Source organism: Saccopteryx bilineata, chromosome 7, assembly GCF_036850765.1.
Source record: "Saccopteryx bilineata isolate mSacBil1 chromosome 7, mSacBil1_pri_phased_curated, whole genome shotgun sequence".
Classification (NCBI taxonomy): Eukaryota; Metazoa; Chordata; class Mammalia; order Chiroptera; family Emballonuridae; genus Saccopteryx; species Saccopteryx bilineata.
The window spans coordinates 37503316-37517204 of NC_089496.1; positions in this window are offsets into that span (position 1 = coordinate 37503316).

The window sequence follows — 13889 nt, forward strand, 5'->3', positions numbered from 1 at the left end:
CTCTTCTATATTATAAGGGCTGAGTTTCATACAATTTGCATATGAATAGAGTTCCCGGTAGGTAAAAGACATTATTTTGGTTCAGTGTTAAGGGTTATGATATGAGTATAATGAAAGCGGGAAATGCACATTAAATTTTACCTTTAAGCTTCCAACTGTTTTTTTTTTTTTTTTTTTAGTTTTTTATTTTTTAGTTTTGAGAGTATGTTTGTTAAATCTGGGGAAAGTGAAACAAGGGAAGGCTGCCCCTGCCCATTACTCCCCTGGTTGCAAGTCTTGTGGGGACCCTAAAAGTTTAGGAGATGCACGCATGAGAGGGAAGAAGGCCGCGGTATACTCCCTAGAGAAGCATCACTGAGTTTTTGGCTGAAAATACAGATTTCCAGACTCAACCCCAGGACACCTGTTTTTACTTGGTAATATTAAATCAGTGACTCTTAACATTGGCTTCACATTAGAGCCCCCGAGGAGCTCAAGAAAAAAAATTAGCCAATGCTTCATCGCCACCCCATCCCTGGAGATCCTGATGTAATTGGTTCTGAATCACCCTAATTCTAACCTGAACCCTGAGAGATTTTCAGGCTAATTTCTAGCAACTTTTGAGAATCACTGCTTTAAACAATACTTTTTTTTTTTTTTTTTTTTTTTTTTTGGTAAGAGAGAGACAGAAAGAGGGACAGATAGGGACAGATAGACAGGAAGGGAGAGAGATAAGAAGCATCAATTCTTTGTCATGGCACCTTAGTTGTTCATTGATTGCTTTCTCATTTGTGCCTTGACTGGGGGGCTACAGCAAAGTGAATGACCACTTGCTCAAGCCAGCGACCTTGGGCTCAAGCTGGTGAGCCTTGCTCAGACCAGATGAGCCTGTACTCAAGCTGGTAAGTTCGGGGTTTCAAACCTGGGTCGTCCGTGTCCCAGTCCGATGCTCTATCCACTGCGCTACCACCTGGTCAAGCAAACAATACATTTCTTGAGTTGAGTTTCTTACAGTGCATATTAATTTGTTTTACAACTTTACAATTTCATTACCATCTTCAAATATCTCTTTCTGTCTTTTTATTTTTGCTTATAAAGTTAAGCTGATAACCCCTGGGAGTAGCAGAGGCTGATGGCTCCAGGCTAGTTCCAGCGTGGATAGAGGTCTGAGCCTGTATACCTCGGTAGGTGAAATTTGATCTATTTGAGAAGTACGATAGAAGTTGTATTGCTGGCCCTGGCCGGTTGGCTCAGTAGAGCGTCGGCCTGGCATGCGGAAGTCCTGGGTTCGATTCCCAGCCAGGGCACACAGGAGAAGCGCCCATCTGCTTCTCCACCCCTCCCCCTCTCCTTTCTCTCTGTCTCTCTCTTCCCCTCCCGCAGCCGAGGCTCCATTGGAGCAAAGGATGGCCCCGGGCACTGGGGATGGCTCCTTGGCCTCTGCCCCAGGCGCCAGAATGGCTCTGGTCGTGACAGAGCGACACCCCAGATGGGCAGAGCATCGCCCCCTGGTGGACATGCCAGGTGGATCCCAGGTGGTCACATGCAGGAGTCTGACTGCCTCCCCGTTTCCAGCTTCAGAAAAAAAAAAAAAAGTTGTATTGCCTTCCTCCCACCAAATGGAGAGCCTACAGATGGGGAAATTAAGAATGGTAGAGTTAATAATTTGATTTTGCTATGCCCAGCACAACCAGAAGGCCTACTTTAGTTTGAACTGGCCCTTGGTAATCACAGTTAACATTTATTGAGTGCTTACTATATGCCAAATACTTAGACTTCTTCACCATAGCCACACTGCCATTCTACAGGAAAGGAAATGGCAAGCACAGAGAGGTCAAGTGATTTTCTCAGGGTCACACAGTTAGTATACAGTAAAGGCTAGATCTAACCCAGTAGTCTGACCCCAGGGCCCCTCTTGGCTACTTATGATGACACTTTGCCTGACTAGCTAGACCACATATGGTATAAAAGATATGAATGAGGGGGCATAGAAGCAGATTGAAGTCTGATCTCATATACACAATGTTAACATGTACAACTTATTTTACTTCAATTATCCCATCTGTCAAACGTTGTTAATAATAGTACCTTCTTCACAGGTTATTATGAGGTTTTTAAATAAAGGGTTAGCGTGGTGTCTAGATTATAGAAGTACTCGGGAAATGACTGCTGTTTTTATATGTCAGCACAGTTTATGAGTCCAAAAACATACAAATTTTGGGTTTAGATTTACTGCCATTCTTCCTGTCGGTAGGCTAGATGGTAATTCCAGTCAGTGTATATAGACAAGGTTTATTCTAACCCTGAAGTTCTTTCATTTTTATAAATTGTGTCATTCATCCAGACACATTATCATTAGCTGGCAAAATTCTTCTAGTCCTATCACTATGATTAATAATTTAACTTGTTAAATAAATCTTATTTTTTCATTGAGTTATATAAGCCAGTCTTGGTTTTTATGAAATGTACTACTTTTAAGTACTGAATAGAAGAGTTTTCCTGAGAAACTAACATGGTAGCTCACTTGAAAGTCTCCCATAACATGGTGCCACATAAAATTACTGAAAAGGATTTCAGACTGTACTGGGATTCCATCTTCCTAGTCTTCACCCTAAAAGTATTGGGCAGGTCCAGGCACGTTCATATAACTTCTTAAATCTTCAGTTGTCTTACATATATAATGCAGAAACTGTATTATATGATAGTGATGGTTTCTTCTGATTAATATTATGTGATTTTGGATATTTCAAAATAGCAACAAGGATATATTTATATATGAAACTGTATATATAGTGGGAACTGCCGTTCTCACCCACCAGTTCATCTTTTTAGTTCCAACAATTTCTTCCTTATTCTGAGCTCATCTGTCAAAATAAAAAAGTAGGATTCAGTGATTTTTCACTTTTTATGATTCTATTAATTGTTTCTCCAGTATCATCTGTTTGCCAAAGATGCAACAGACCCAACACCTAGAGGTGCCTCCCTTGATCACTCTTCAACAACTTTTGCATAATTGCTTTAGCTTCTGTTTATAGTGTTTCTCAATATTGATTCTTGGATACACATTTGGCTACATAGATAATGAAAATATTTCCCTAATTCACAAACATACACACAGACATCAAAGTTTAATTAATGGATAGAAGACTTTTCCCATAGAATATCTGTACATCTCTGACAGCTGGTACTATTTGTTTGTATTAGAACAAAATATGACAGTGTTGCATTTAACACAAAATTATTTATGTTATAATAGACAGCTTCTCACACTAACTTTGGTGAAGGGATAGTTCTTTTTTTTAATATCCAATTCATTGCATACCAATTCTTTAGTAATACACAAAAATAATGAAGTACTAGAGAAAGGATATTATCATAAAGAAAAACCATACAAATCCAATTTTTAAAATCATTTGTCTCAATAGACACTGTTTTGTCAAACTGCGCTAAAATTACTTCTTTAAAATTTTTATTCTCAATGTCTGTACTTGTCATAAGCTGTTAGCAAAGAGTTCATAGAACTGTACTGATCTGTGCTAAGACATTGAGTTGCACAAGTCTTGGAAATCTAGTTTGACATGATCATTTCTCTAAGTTTGACACTGTCTAGCAAAAATAAATAATTGCAACATCTACAATACTGTGATATTATAGTGCAAACATTCATCTCTCTTCTGTTACAGAAAATGTTTCCTTATAATATGTGAATAAGAGCACAATGTAAACTGTCATGAACTTTGATCTCTTTGCTCCTCCCTTCCTTATTCTCCTCCTCCCTTTATTTGTAGTATTTCTTCCAAGGCTAGATCTGGCCAGCTTCGGACAAACCCTACATTCAGTGACAGGATCCTTCAGGGTCTTTCCATGGTTAAAATGTAAAAAGATATTAAGCCTCACCTGTATTTAACCTTAGTGGGAATGAGTTGTTCAGATTCTTTTTTGATAATGGCTTTTAATTAAAAGGGGAAGAAGAAAGCCTGGGGGAACGGAATGACTCAGGTGTGGAGAGCGAATACTACCACGAAGGGCCGTGTCTGTCTGAGCCACGTGCTTAGGAACAGAGTACCAGAGACATACCTGTGATTTGAACATCAGAATCACTGTCCAAGTAGAAAAAGTCAATGATGAAGGAAATACATGTAAGATGATTGCATTGTGAAGCTTTTGGCCATTTTTTTCCCATTATATTTATTGTAAGAAAGAATACAGAAATTATTATGTCTCCAAATAGTAATTTTCCTGGAAACTTGAAATAGAAAATTAGCAATACATACATACATATATATATATATATATATATATATATATATATATATATATATGTATTTTGAAAGACAGTTGCTAGGAGAGTAGATTTGTCTGTCCCCAGTGAAGAATTCATTTCACGATCAGTTTCAGCCTACATTTGGAAACTTGAAATCTTACTCATCTGGCAGAAAAAAAAAAAGGATCATAACTGCTGAGAGGAAATACAAAGATCTTTCAGAGCATCCATATTTTACTTCTAAATCTCATCCTTCATGGGCTTTTCTCTACATTTGAAAAGAAAATCTTATTATCCGCCGTGGAATTTTCTGCATTATGATACAAGCAGGTTAACTATTATAATGCAAAATCTACCTTTATAAGAGACTGTGAAAGATATTTCTCTCTGACAATATATTGAGAATACGGGGCTTCCCGTAAGCAACTCATTTGTTTTTCTTTTTTTCTTAGCTCTGTCACTTATTAGATCTAAGACTTGAATAATTTATTTAATCTTTAGGGGCTGTACTTCAGCTTCTAAGGTGGAGATAAGAATTTTACCCACTTATAGGGATGTTCTGTGGATTAAATGAATTAATGTATCAAAGTGCTTAGACTAGGGCTTGGAATATAAGTACTTCATAAACATAAGCTTTATTATTATTATTATTGTTTTGTTAAATGGAATTGGTAATTCTTATAACTAGTCATGCTTTCTTTTTTGCCTTTTCTCCTAGGAACATTAGGATCAAATTCTGCTAATCACTGTTCGCTATTCTTTTATTGCTCTTCTTCTCAAATTTTTATTGCTTTATTCTTTATCTTGCTATTTTGCATGCATATCTGCAGGCTGCCTTAAATTCTTTTTTAAGAATAAATAAAGTGGTGTACAAATCAATCTCTCTATCAACTTCTTAGAGCCTAGATTATCAGTTCACTTATAGACAGGAATTACCTCGAGAACACTTGAAACTCTGATTGGCTTAGGTCTGATTTCCTGAACTGATCACTTGAAAGGGAGATGGAATTGCAGTATTTGACTTGGGAAATCATTACAGCCAGGTGACAGGGACCAGTCCTCAAAATTACGTTGCTATCCTACCAATGTAGTTGCTGGGATGGAGGATGGAGAGTCCACCGCCATATTCAATTACAGTAGACTATCCTAAACAGGAAGTCTCTTATCCACCTTTGTATCCCCAGTGCCTGGTCAAGTTTCTGACATATTACAACACTCAATAAATAAATGACAAACAAACAAGTCATTTTTGCCTGGGTGCCACTTTTTTAACTTGGCAATTTTAGCACAGTAACAGTTATAACCATAGAATTCTTTTAAATGAAGCTTCTATTTTCTGGAAACAAGACCTTCTTATCAAGCAAACACTAGGAAGCTTCTTATGTTTTATTCTCTGCCCAGTTCACTGTGTATCACTCCTCTACCCTCACTATATATTCTAACATTTCAAATCTCGAGAAGGTCTCTGAAACCAACATGCTTTTTCCACTCATATTTGTCTTTGGACCTGCCGATCCTTCTATCTAGTCAAGTACTTGTCCTTTTAACCTGGACCTAGATCTCTGTCTTTCTTTTTTTTTTTTTTTGTATTTTTCTGAAGCTGGAAACGGGGAGAGACAGTCAGACAGACTCCCTCATGCGCCCGACCGGGATCCACCCGGCACACCCACCAGGGGGCGAAGCTCTGCCTACCAGGGGGCGATCCTCTGCCCCGACCAGAGCCACTCTAGCACCTGGGGCAGAGGCCAAGGAGCCATCCCCAGCGCCCCGGCCATCTTTGCTCCAATGGAGCCTCGCGGGAGGGGAAGAGAGAGGCAGAGAGGAAGGAGAGGGGGAGGGGTGGAGAAGCAGATGGCGCTTCTCCTGTGTGCCCTGGCCGGGAATCGAACCCGGGACTTCTGCACGCCAGGCCAACGCTCTACCACTGAGCCAACCAGCCAGGGCCAGATCTCTGTCTTTCCATGAGCAGATTCCTTTGTAACTGACTCCATTAGCCAGAACAAGACACGCCAACATTTATGACTCCTCCATGCCTTGTATTGTAATATAATACATTCTCATTCAATCTTCTATACCAGTGATTTTCAACCATTTTTATCTCACAGCACACATAAAATTCTGCAGCACAACAAAAAATATATTTTTTAACAATCTGACAAAAAAAATAGGTATAATTTTGATTAACTCATACTGGATGGCTATTATTGTATTGGCCATTGTCATTTTTTTGTTGTTATTGGACAAATCAAGGAAAAAGAGGTCAGTGCCCCTGACTAAATAGTTAGGTATGGCATGTTTTAAAGATTCTTGTGGTACACCAGTTGAAAATGGCTGTTCTAAAGAAACACTGTAGTTTCTTAACTTGACACTCAGGCAATGGGTGATGGAGAAAGAGCATGGGTTATACAAAAAGGCAAAAGTGGGTTGGGTTCTTTTTAGCTGTGTAACTAAACCCTGTTGCTGAACTTTGCTGAGAGTCAAGCTCCTTGTTTTGAAAGGAGGATAGTAAAGTCTGTCTCATGGGGTTGTTTTAAAGATTAAATTAGGTAATATCTGTAAAGGTCAAGCACGTAATTGGTGTTCAGTAGATAAATAATAAAGCAGGCACTCAATAACTAAATTTATTTAGCATTATTGGGAGATTCTCGAAAAAGTAAAGATCATAAAACAGATTTTTGAGGATAGGTTAAAAATCAATATGAATTTTGATTTAAGGCATTAGAGTTTTTATAATTCAATTTATTTTGGGGTTATAAATGTGAAAAGGGGAGAGCCATGTTTTGCACTTCCTCCTAAATCGCACTTAGCATAGCATCATGTGTCAATAGACACTCACTAATGAGTCTGATGAACGGACAACAAGCAATTCGCTTCCTCTCTTCACATCTCCTTAAGGTCCTGTGAGAGCATCACATTTAAGAAGGACAAGCATGGCATTGGCGGAGCAGTGCTCCAAAACCTCAGAATAAGCACTGGTTTCCAGATGAGGCTATTCTTGAAAGACTTAATTTAAGCTTTTCCACTTAGCATTTAATGTGACTTATTCTGTACAATGACAAAGCTGCAGGTGTTAACAAAATCTAAGAGTTTAAAAATGTGCGGGGGTATATTTAAAGTGACCAAAATAACCATTTTTTAAGATTCAGAAATAAACTGTTGACATAAATCACAGAAATATCACTGCTTAAGAAATAAGATTTGTCACATTTCATCATTTTCGTGGAGAATGAAAGGTTCTACCATAATCTAGCTCCGGTTTAACTCCCCAACAATTCCAGTGTGCGCCCCCTTCCCAGACCCCCTACGGTCCAGTTGTGTGATGGAATTTTTCCACATCTGCCTTTAATTCCTTCTTAGCCGCTGATACATTTTGATGTAAAAACATGCCTTTCCCATTCTTTCATGCCAACGTGAGTTGAAGCTCAGGGCCTGTGGATGCTCGGGGCACATTTGATCAGTGGTGGGTGACTCAAGGAAAAGTCTAAGCTGAGAAATAGAGAAGTCAGAATCAAGCCGGCCTTCTTGAAATGGATGGGGGCCTTACGGGAGGGCAAAGGACTGGAGTTGCTGGAGTTGATTACTGGTCTCCCAGGCTGACAGCAGAAGCTATGCTCCAACTTCGCTGGCAGAAACCTTGGTGGGGAGTGAGCGCACCCGAGTGGTGGAGGAGCCGAGGTGCGCAGGCTCGGCCCAGGGAGGTGGGTGAAGGTTGGAAGGGCATGGAGATTTGGAATGAATCACAAGGCATAACACCTAGCTGGTCCTTCAGCCCAGACCTCAGTTTCTCCCTTCCTCAGGGCTTGTGGTAGAGCCCAGAAAGAGGTCTTTCAAGTGAGATACCCACAACTGAGAGCCACTAAGTGAATGCTGGGTAATTAGTCGCTTAGTCAGTAATACAGAAGGGCAACACAGCTGGAAATGGGAAGCACTGGAACTTAAAAAAAAAAGAAAAGGATTGGCTTCCTCATCTTCCTGATTTCCCACTCTTTCAAACTACTAAGCCTAAAGCAATTTCTAGACTCTGGGCTCTTATAGAGACAAGAGAACAGCATTTAAAGGGCCTTATAATGCCTTTGAAGAGATAGCTTCTCTATAGGGTCCCTCAGATGGAAGAAACCCAATGTGACATTTCACAGTATGGGAAGGTGGAGGCTCCTCCCTAATTGAGAAAACACTTCTATTCATAGTCTTTAGAAAGAGAGTTAACATTAACATCTGTTCTTGGCAAAGAGAGCACAGCTAAATTCAACACGTCCTTTATTTAAAGCAGGGGTCCCCAAACTACGGCCTGCAGGCCACATGCGGCCCCCTGAGGCCATTTATCCAGCCCCCAACGCACTTCCGGAAGGGGTACCTCTTTCAGTGGTGGTCAGTGAGAGGAGCATAGTTCTCATTGAAATACTGGTCAGTTTGTTGATTTAAATTTACTTGTTCTTTATTTTAAATATTGCATTTGTTCCCGTTTTGTTTTTTTACTTTAAAATAAGATATGTGCAGTGTGCTTAGGGATTTGTTCATAGTTTTTTTTTTATAGTCCGGCCCTCCAATGGTCTGAGGGACAGTGAACTGGCCCCCTGTGTAAAAAGTTTGGGGACCCCTGATTTAAAGGATGTGACCTGCCTTCATTATACCTTGGTGGGTCCACAGAGGAGGAAATACATCAGGAGCTTTCACAACCTTGAGATGACACCAACTATTCTTTTAAGAGACAATAATTTATTTCTCTGTTGCTTCTAGAAGAAAATCTGAAAGGTTGAGAATTTATTTTAAATATACTGAGTCATCAATAAGAATGTAAGAGACTGAGAACTCGGCCCTGGCCGCGTGGCTCAGTGGTAGAGTGTCGGCCTGGCGTGCGGAAGTCCTGGGTTTGATTCCCGGCCAGGGCACACAGAAGAGGCGCCCGTCTGCTTCTCCACCCCTCCCCCTCTCCTTCCTCTCTGTCTCTCTCTTCCCCTCCCGCAGCTGAGGCTCCATTGGAGCAAGGATGGCCCGGGCGCTGGGGATGGCTCTGTGGCCTCTGCCTCAGGTGCTAGAGTGGCTCTGGTCGCAACATAGCGATGCCCAGGATGGGCAGAGCATCGCCCCCTGGTGAGCAGAGTGTTGCCCCTGGTGGGCATGTGGGTGGATCCCGGTCGGGCGCATGCAGGAGTTTGTCTGACTGTCTCTCCCCTTTCCAGCTTCAGAAAAAAAAAAAAAAAAAAAAAAGAATGTAAGAGACTAAGAACTCAACATTTGGTAAGCTCACATCCCTCACTTATAACACTCATGCTCCCCACCAATTTCCTGCAGTATTGGGCTCAAGATAAATACTATGACCATTATCTCTCTCTCTCTCTCTCACACACACACACACACACACACACACACACACACACACACACACAATTTTCTTTGTACATATAAAGTGTTCATTTTCAATCCCCAGGTATATGTAAATGATGACTATCTGAAATACCCTAATTTTAATCAAATATTGCCCATCCTTTAAAACTCAATCTGAGTCCTAAACATATTTGCCCTCCTATACTCCCTCACCCTCAATTTATTAAATTTTCTTAAGTCACAGAGGCACCCCTCTTTTTTAAACTCTTTTTAAAGCATCGTTGTCTATATTTTGTATCTGCCTACTTGACAATGACTCAAGGACACATTATTTGACTGGTTAGTCTTTCATATAAACATTTAGCCACCTTAGCCAATGATTTGTTCATATTTGATTGTGTTAGTCACACTATAGCCCCAGAAGCTAGAAATTTGGGAGTTCTAGCCTACAAAAAGTTTCCAGGAAGTGCTTGTCACAAACACTGTCTGGAGCACATATCAACAGGAATTTTTTGGTGGTGAACATTAGTTCCTAGTTGTTGTTTTGTGCATGTAATTCTGTACTTTTTGTAAAGTTTTATGTCTTCTTTCTTTCTTTCTTTCTTTCTCTTTCTTTCTCTCTCTCTTTCTCCCTTTCCTTCCTTCCTTCCTTCCTTCCTTCCTTCCTTCCTTCCTTCCTTCCTTCCTTCCTTCCTTCCTTCCTTTTTTTCTCACTCCCTCCCTATACCCCTCTCTATTACTTTCAGACCCAGAGGGAATGTTTTTTCTTTTTTCTTTTTCTTTTTCTTTTTTTTCAGAGTCAGAGAGAGAGTCAGAGAGAGGGATAGATAGGGACAGACAGACAGGAATGCAGAGAGATGAGAAGCATCAATCATTAGTTTTTTGGTGCGTACTGCGATACCATAGTTGTTCATCGATTGCTTTCTCATATGTGCCTTGACTGCAGGCCTTCAGCAGACTGAGTAACCCCTTGCTCGAGCCAGCGACCTTGGGTCCAAGCTGGTGAGCTTTTGCTCAAACCGGATGAACCCACGCTCAAGCTGGCGACCTCGAGGTCTCGAACCTGGGTCCTTGGCATCCCAGTCTGATGCTCTGTCCACTCTGCCACCGCCTGGTCAGGCAGGAAATGTTTTTTTCTTAATTTTTAAATTAATAATTTATTGTTAAAGTTTTGAAAAATGTAAAAAATCTAAATGAATAGGAAAAAAAGTCACTTAAAATCCTACTCATTTTGGCTTATTTCTTGCATTTTTTGTTATATGTTTGAGACTTCACTATACATATAATTTCATACCCTGCCTTTGCATTTATATTATAACACAAGAATCTTCCTTAGTCATTTAAAATATCTAGCAAATAAAATTTTAAAGCAAAAGTGGATATTTCTTTGCTTCCTATTCTCATTATATGAATAATTCATGCTAGTTATAGAAATTTCAAATATATAATACACAAGTGTATATAGCAACAGTAATCCCACCACACAGAAATGCAGTAAAATTTAGTGTATAGCCTCCCAAATTTTTGCTCATGTGTTTGAACACAAATTTGTATGCATACGTGAAGATAAATATATATAAACATGCGACATGGCCATCACATTTTGTATAGAATTTGGAAGCCTATATTTAACACAGTACATTTTGAATATCTTACTATCTATCATCGACATAATTATTGTTTACCCCATTACAGCTGGATTTTGTTAAATTATAAAAAGAATTTTAAGCCCTGGCCGGTTGGCTCAGCAGTGGAGCGTCGGCCTGGCGTGCGGGGGACCAGGGTTTGATTCCCGGCCAGGGCGCATAGGGGAGGCGCCCATTTGCTTCTCCACCCCCCCTTCCTCTTTGTCTCTCTCTTCCCCTCCTGCAGCCAAGGCTCCATTGGAGCAAAGATGGCCCCGGGCGCTGGGGATGGCTCCTTGGCCTCTGCCCCAGGCGCTAGAGTGGCTCTGGTCGCGGCAGAGCCACGCCCCGGAGGGGCAGAGCATCGCCCCCTGGTGGGCAGAGCGTCGCCCCCTGGTGGGCGTGCCAGGTGGATCCCGGTCGGGCGCATGCGGGAGTCTGTCTGACTGTCTCTCCCCGTTTCCAGCTTTGGAGAAGTACGGGAAAGAAAAAAAAAAAAAGAATTTTAATAATTACATAAAATTTCATTGTTTTAGTGTACTAAACCTTTCCTCATTGCCCACTCCCAGTCTCGCATTGATATAGTCTTGGTTTGTTTCTTCACTTCTAAAACTCAGAATAATTCTTAACTAAAATAATGCTGTGATGAACATCTTTACTTATAAATAGTGTCCACACATAAAATTATTTTCTTAAAGCAGAGAGAGTCTCATTCTTGGAATTATTGATTCAAGTATGTGAAAAGCTTGAGACTCTTGATAAGTTTTATAAATTTTCTATGATTAGAATTTAAATTTTTCTTTGCTAGTCTTTATTTCATGTGAAAATTCTTGCATGCATCTACCCTTTACTTCTTATTGCATTATATTCTAAAAGTCTTTTAGATTTAAATTTGCAGTTCTGTTACCATTAAAGATAGTAGATACACTTTTATAAAATTTCCTTTGAATTTAACACAGACAACTGGATAGATGGCTGGCGTGTGTGAAACTCGCTTGTAGGTTAATTTGATGGTGGTTACTGGCTCTGTCTTTTGTCCTTTGTCAGCTCCTTGAGGAAAGTTTATGACACTAAACACAGTGTAATGTACCCAGAAATATGAAATTGGTCATCAGGAACTGCATTAACAGCTTTCATTCTGCAATAATGAGATGATGGGGAAAGAGATGAGATTTGAGATCTCATCGACTGAAAGATGAGGTTTTTATTCAGAAAAGGGTTCGAGTCTGAGGTCCCTTGCAATCTTCTATGAAGTGTGTGCATTCAGAGTTACAATTTCATGAAAACTTTGCTCAAGGAATTACTTTTCACCTCAGTTCAGTGCTAATTTACTTTACTTGTAAGCAAACAGAATGTAGTGATACTATTTCTATCCTAAGAACATATGCATGTTGTTCCATTAGTAGTAATATATTCATCAGAATATTGTTGAACAGTAGTAAGTGATAAGGTTTGTAGGCAGTCATCAGAGACCTGACAGCTTTCTTCATCGCTAACATTCTTCCTTCTGGGAGGCGGGAGATGTAAATTCAGAGAATGATTATTAGCTCGTGTTAACTCAAATACCACGTTGAAGTTGAATCACTTGTTTAAAAAAAAGTTAAAATGATCTGAGGTTGTATCCTAAATGCTGCATTTTATAGGTGAATATCATAATAGAGTACAGAATGAAGTAAAATTAAGCAAAATTTTTTATCTCGCACCAAAAAATTCTTCTATGAATAGTAGAGCAATATTATCCTTCAGGACACATAGGATAATGTTTAATTAACAACACACAATGGATGCTTCTGGTCATTAAAGCTTAAAACTGCTCTAGTGAAACCATGGTTGAGAATGACCGACATGCCCACAATTTATTTCGCCTTCCAGAGAGATAGCCTCTTTTATTCCTTTTAGCTCAATGGTTCTCAACCTTTCTAATGCCGTGACCCCGCAATACAGTTCCTTATGTTGCGGTGACCCCAAACCAAAAAATAATTTTGGTGGCTACTCCATAACTGTAATTTTGCTACAGCTCTGATTCGGAATGTAAATACCTGATATGCATTATGTATTTTCTGATGGCTTTAGGCGACCCCGCTGGGGTCACGACCCACAGGTTGAGAACCGCTGTTTTAGTTGATACTTTGGATATTTACCTCTGTATCACTAAAATGCATGATTCTGTTCTTACTGGTTTATTTTTCAGTTTTAAGTATTATATATTGTTTTCTCATGGTGGAAAAGGAAGACTGTGGTAGGCAGAAAAATGTCCCCACCAAAGATATCACACCCTAACTTTTATTACCCACAAATATTATTTGATTTAAAAATGGGCCTTTGAATAAGTGATTAAGTTAAGGATTTTGAGATGCAGAGATTAACTTGGATTTTTCTGGTGGGCCCTAAATGTCCTCACAAGTGTCCTTAGAAAAGGGAGACAGAGGGTAATTACATGCGCAGAAGAAATGGGGGCACTAAGACCATAGAAACACAGTTTGCAGTGGTGTGACAACAAGACCTGCAAGGCTAGTAGCTACCAGGAGCTGGGAGAGACAGGGAGGAAATGCTGTAAAATCTCTGGAGGGAACACGAGCCTGCCCCTATAGGCCAGTGAAGCTAATTTCATGCTCACATTCTACCCTATCCCGTCAGTTTCTGTGTTTCGTGCGGCTGCTCTGTGTGGACGACACCTTGAGTTCCCTTGATCTCTT